Genomic DNA, 6101 nt, shown 5'->3' with positions numbered 1-6101 from the left:
CTCTGCTTTTAAAATTGTCACTATAGGCTAGTGACCATTTTCACCAATTCTAATTGGCACACTGGAACACCCTTATAATTCCATAGTATATGGTATGTAGGTACCCAGGGTGTTAGGGTTACAGGAGATCCCTATGGGCTGCAGCATTTCTTTTGCCACCCATAGGGAGCTCAGAGAAATATTACACAGGACTGCCACTGCAGCCTGAATGAAATAACGCCCACGTTATTTCACAGCCATTTTACAATGCATTAAAGTAACTTATAAGTCAACTATATGTCTAACCCTCACTTGGTGAAGTTTAGATGCAAAGTTATTAAGTGTGAGGGCACCCTTGCACTAGCCAAGGTGCCCCCACCTAGTTCAGGGCAATTTCCCGGACTTTTTGAGTGCGGGGACACCATTACACGCGTGCACTACATATAGGTCAATACCTATATGTAGCTTCACAATGGTAACTCCGAATATGGCCATGTAACATGTTTAAGATCATGGAATTGTCCCCCATGCCGAATCTGGTATTGGGGTGCCAATCCCATGTATCCTCGGAGCTCCAGCATGGACCCCAGGTACTGCCAAACCAGCTCTCTGAGGTTTTCACTGCAGCTACCGCTGCTGCCAACCCACAGACAAGCTTCTGCCCTCCTGGTGTCTGGGCAGCCCAGTCCCAGGAAGGCAGAACAAAGGATTTCCTCTGAGAGAGGGTGTTAACCCTCTCCTTTTGGTAATAGGTGTGAAGGTTCTGAGAGGAGTAGCCTCTCCAGGCCTCTGGAAATGCTTTGAAGGGCACAGATGGTGCCCTCCTTGTATAAACCAGTCTACACCAGTTCAGGGAACCCCAGCCCCTGCTCTGGCACGAAAAGGGGAGTGACCACTCCCCCGTCCATCACACCCCAGGGGTGGTGCCCAGAGCTCTTCCAGTGTGTCCCAGACCTCTGCCATCTTGAATCCAGAGGTGTGAGGGCACAATGGAGGCCTCTGAGTGGCCAGTGCCAGCAGGTGACATCAGAGACCCCTCCTGATAGGTGCTTACCTGACTGTGTGGCCAATCCTCCTCTGAGGGCTATTTTGGGGTCTCTCCTGTGGGCTTTTCCTCGGATAACAAATGCAAGAATTCACCAGAGTTCCTCTGCATTTCCCGCTTTGACTTCTGCCAAGGATCAACCGCTGACTGCTCCAGGACGCCTGCAAAACCACAACAAAGTAGCAAGAAGATTACCAGTGACATTGTAGCGCCTAATCCTGCCGGCTTTCTCGACCGTGTCCCGGTGGTGCATACTCTGGGGGCTGTCTGCCTTCCCCCTGCACTGGAAGCCAAGAAGAAATCTCCAGTGGGTTGATGTAATCTTCCCCCTGCTAACGCAGGCACCAAACTTCAGCTTCACCGGTCCTCTGGGTCCCCTCTCATCATGACGAGCGTGGTCCCTGGAATACAGGTGCTGGATTCAAGTGACCCCGACAGTCCAGTGGTCCATCTGTCCAAACTTGGTGGAGGTAAGTCCTTGCCTTCCCTCGCCAGACAGTAAACCTGTGTACTGCATGGACTGCAACCGCTAGGGCTTCTGTGCATTTTTGCAAGGAATCCTTCATGCACAGCACAGCTCAGGTCCCCAGCACTCCGTCCTGCCTTGCTCAACTCACTGAGTTGACCACAGCTCAGTGGGACCCTCTTTTGTAATGTTGAGACAACTGTCGTACTCAGTTTTCTTGAACCTGTGTTCAAGTACTTCTGCGGGTGGTGCCTTCTGGGTCATGGGCTCTCTGTGTTGCTGAGGGCCCCCTCTGTCGCCTCTTCCAAGTGGTGACCTCCTGGTTTTTCCTGGGCCCAGGCAGCACCCTTTTTCTTCAACCACGACCTTTGCAGCTAGCAAGGATTGTTTGCGGTCTTTCTTCAAAGAAACAACTCTACATCCTCCAGCATTCTTTGGGACATCATCTGTGCAAAGGAGAAGTTCCTGGCACCTTTTTTTGTTGCAGAATCTTCAGCTTCTTTCACCCAGAGGCAGCCATGTTTCACCTTTGTTGGACCTGGCTTTTTGACAGGGACATCCCCAAACTTTTTGCCTCCTTCCTCCTATTTTTTTCTGACCTGTTGTTGTTGGCTTTTGACCTCTGAGCACTTTACCACTGCTAACCAGTGCTAAAGTGCATATGCTCTCTGTGTAAATTGTACTATTGATTGGTTTATCCATGATTGACTATTTAATTTACCTGTAAGTCCCTAGTAGAGTGCACTACATGTGCCTAGGGCATGTAGATTAAATGCTACTAGTGGGCCTGCAGCACTGGTTGTGCCACCCACCTCAGTAGCCCCTTAACCTTGTCTCAGGCCTGCCATTGCAAGGCCTGTGTGTGCAGTTTCACTGCCACTTCGACTTGGCATTTAAAAGTACTTGCCAAGCCTAGAACTCCCCTTTTTCTACATATAAGTCATCCCTAATGGTTGCCCTAGGTAACCCCTAGAGCAGGGTGCTGTGTAGGTAAAAGGCAGGACATGTACCTGTGTAGTTATATGTCCTGGTAGTGTAAAACTCCTAAATTCGTTTTTACACTACTGTGAGGCCTGCTCCCTTCATAGGCTAACATTGGGGCTGCCCTCATACACTGTTGAAGTGGCAGCTGCTGATCTGAAAGGAGCAGGAAGGTCATATTTAGTATGGCCAGAATGGTAATATAAAATCCTGCTGACTGGTGAAGTCGGATTTAATATTACTATTCTAGAAATGCCACTTTTAGAAAGTTAGCATTTCTTTGCACTAAGAACTTGTTGTGCCCTTCAATCCACGTCTGGCTAGGTTTAGTTGACAGCTCCTTGTGCATTCACTCAGACACACCCCAAACACAGGGTACTCAGCCTCACTTGCATACATCTGCATTTTGAATGGGTCTTCCTGGGCGGGGAGGGTGGAGGGCCTGCCCTCACACAAAGGACTGCCACACCCCCTACTGGGACTCTGGCAGACAGGATTGAACTGAAAGGGGGCTTGGTGCATTTCTTAGACACTCTTTGAAGTCACCCCCACTTCAAAGGCACAACTTAGTATAAAACAGGGCCTCTGCCCTACCTCACTAGACACTTGCTGGGGAAGAAACCGGAACCAGAAACTACATCCTGCCAAGAAGAACTGCCTGGCTGCTCAAAGGACTCACCTGTCTGCTTTCTACAAAGGACTGCTGTCTTGCTGTTGCCCTGCTGCCTTGCTGAACTCTTGTCTGGCTGTGAAAGTGCTCTCCAAGGGCTTGGATAGAGCTTGCCTCCTGTTCCTTGAAGTCTCAGGACCAAAAAGACTTCTTCCTTTCACTTGGACGCTCCGTGCGCCGAAAATTTCGACGCACAGCTTGTTTCGCGGCGAGAAAAACGCCGCACACCGACGCTGATCGACGCGACGCCCTCGGGACGATCGAGACTTCGACGCACAACCTCGCAAGGACAAAGCCGCTCGACTTTCCAGGAGAAATCGACGCGACGCCCACCGTGAGTGCGAAACTTTGACGCACGGCCTCGCAAGGACAACGCCGCCCGACTTCCAAGGAGAAATCGACGCGACGCCTGCCGTGAGACCAAACTTTCGACGCACGGCCTCGCAAGGACAACGCCGCCCGACTTCCAAGGAGAAATCGACGCGACGCCTACCGTGAGATCGAAACTTCGACGCGCAGCCCCGCAGAACGACGCGCAGCCGGAAAACAAGCAGGAGAATCCACGCACAGACCCGGGACATCTGGTAATCCCCGCAATCCACAAAAAGAGACTGTCTGCGCGCCGGAAAACGACGCCCGACTTCCCCGCGTGGAAAAGAACGACGCAAGTCTGTGTGTGCTGAGGAGAAATCGACGCACACACCCCTTTTTCCACGCATCTCTTCTCCTGTGGCCCTCTGAGGAGATTTCCCACCAGAAACCAGGTACTCTGTGCTTGAAAGACACTTTATTGCTTTTTAAAGACTTAAAGACACTTAATATCACTTCTCAGTGATATCTTTACAAATTCGTATTGCAACTTTGATCGTGTTGACCTACAATTATCCAGATAAATATTCTATATTTTTCTAAACACTGTGTGGTGTATTTTTGTGGTGTTATACTATGGTGTTGTATGATTTATTGCACAAATGCTTTACACATTGCCTTCTAAGTTAAGCCTGACTGCTCGTGCCAAGCTACCGGAGGGTGAGCACAGGCTGATTTTGGATTGTGTGTGACTTACCCTGACTAGAGTGAGGGTTCTTGCTTGGACAGAGGGCAACCTGACTGCCAACCAAAAACCCCATTTCTAACATTGGTGATCAGCGGTGAGGATAGGACTTGTGTTTGTGCAGTGACATACAGTAGCTAAGTATTTCACTACCTACCCACAGTTGAAGGTCAACTTGATTTTTCATCTTTTTTGGCTTTGGTTCTCTGATGTCCTCCTGGATATACTATTGATATTTTGGACTTTGGATTTTGGTTTTTGCTAGTAAGATCTTATCAGAATGGGATTGCTTACCAACTCATGCTTTGTTCGTACTGACCACCTCACTAAGGCTGACCTAAGGAAGCTTTGCAGACAATGGGGCCTTCCTGTAGCAAGGAGATCTACTAAAGCGGAGATGCTCCATCACTACATAGTCTGGGGGGAGGAAAGATGGGCAGAGAGAGAGGCAGCAAGAAACCAAATGACTAAGTACCCCTCAGATGAGGAGGAAGACTACTCAGATGAGGAGGAAGGCTACTCAGAGTTGGACAGTGACCCAGAAATAGATGAATGGCTCCGAAGTCAAAGGCGACAGGAGCAACAATTAGAGGAGTATCTTGCAGAGGTTGAGGCAAAAAGACTTTTAGCCCTGGAAGAAGAAAAGATTGCAGCTCAAGAACTGAGCGGTAAAGAGCTGAAACTGGAGGCCGGAAGGGCTGAGTCCAGTTCAGATGGTGGCAGCAAAAATCTTGCATCTAGTACTGCTGAAGAAGGGCACAAGCCCAGAGATGTGGTGCCCAACTTGAAGAAGGGAGTTGACACCCCCCAGGCAGTTCAAGGGTATGAGGTAGTTCCCGTTATGCACAGGGTCCCTGAGAAGGATTGGGGAACTGGCACAGGGAGTCATATTCCTACTGGGGGGAGGGACACTTTACTGACTCTAGCAGAGAGTGACAGAGAAAAGGGTTCCCCCCTGGTGGACGTCCTGGATATAGAGTGTAGAGACATCCCAGAAGAGTATGGGTTGAGTGTCAGGGACAGGCAGATACTGTCTCACCAGTCTCAAGAGGGTGACATAGAGTGCTTTTCCAAGGCTGAGTTACTGGGTGGTTGGGTGAAGGGTACTGTGGTTAATACATGTGAAGGGCAGAGTGATGTAATTGCTGGAGAGCATATGTCTGGTCCTTATTTTCCAGAGCTACGCCAACACCAGGTGGAGTGTGAGTTCTCTGACCCAAGGGAACTTACAGTGGAGGCAGACTTTTGGGTGAGTACCAGAGAGTCTGAAGAGGCATTTGGGGGTGCTCCTGAAGGGAGTGGTCTAGGTGGTTCCCAACCAAGTGAGGTGGGAGAGGATTGTAGTGTCCCAGGTAGGTCTCCGAGCCTAACCTGTACCGTAGGGCCACCTTTTGAGGGAAGCCCCGCAGTGTCAGAAGAACTTGGGGGGATGACTGTAGACAGCATCCCAACAGTTCTGATGTCTGGCAGTACCACTCCTAGTGAGGGGGTGCAGAAGTCCAGACATAGGGTTGAGAGGGGGTGGCAGACCCCAGTGGAGGATCTTGAAAGTCAGGGGTCAGCTCTGAGAGCAGAGCCCCCCAGGAATGACCCAGGTGAGACCGTTTCTGGTTTGGGGGAAACCCAGACTCTGCCGGATGGGCAGAGGTCGGGAGACCTGCGCCAACCAGACTCTTGTGTGGCCCTTGGGGACGGCGTGTCCCTTGTGGGGGGTGAGAGTGCCCCCCAGGAAGTCCTGGCATGCCAGGCAAAGATTCAACCTCAGGGTGGTGACTCTGGGTTGGATAACCGGGTTCAGAGGTTAAACTTTGACCTGGTGGGGGGTAGATGTGCCCCCCAGAAAGTCCTGGAATGCCAGGCAATGGCTCAACCTCAGGGTGGTGACTCTGGGTTGGCTTACCAGGTG

Source organism: Pleurodeles waltl, chromosome 5 (assembly GCF_031143425.1).
Source record: "Pleurodeles waltl isolate 20211129_DDA chromosome 5, aPleWal1.hap1.20221129, whole genome shotgun sequence".
Taxonomy (NCBI): domain Eukaryota; kingdom Metazoa; phylum Chordata; class Amphibia; order Caudata; family Salamandridae; genus Pleurodeles; species Pleurodeles waltl.
This window is presented reverse-complemented; position numbering follows the sequence as displayed.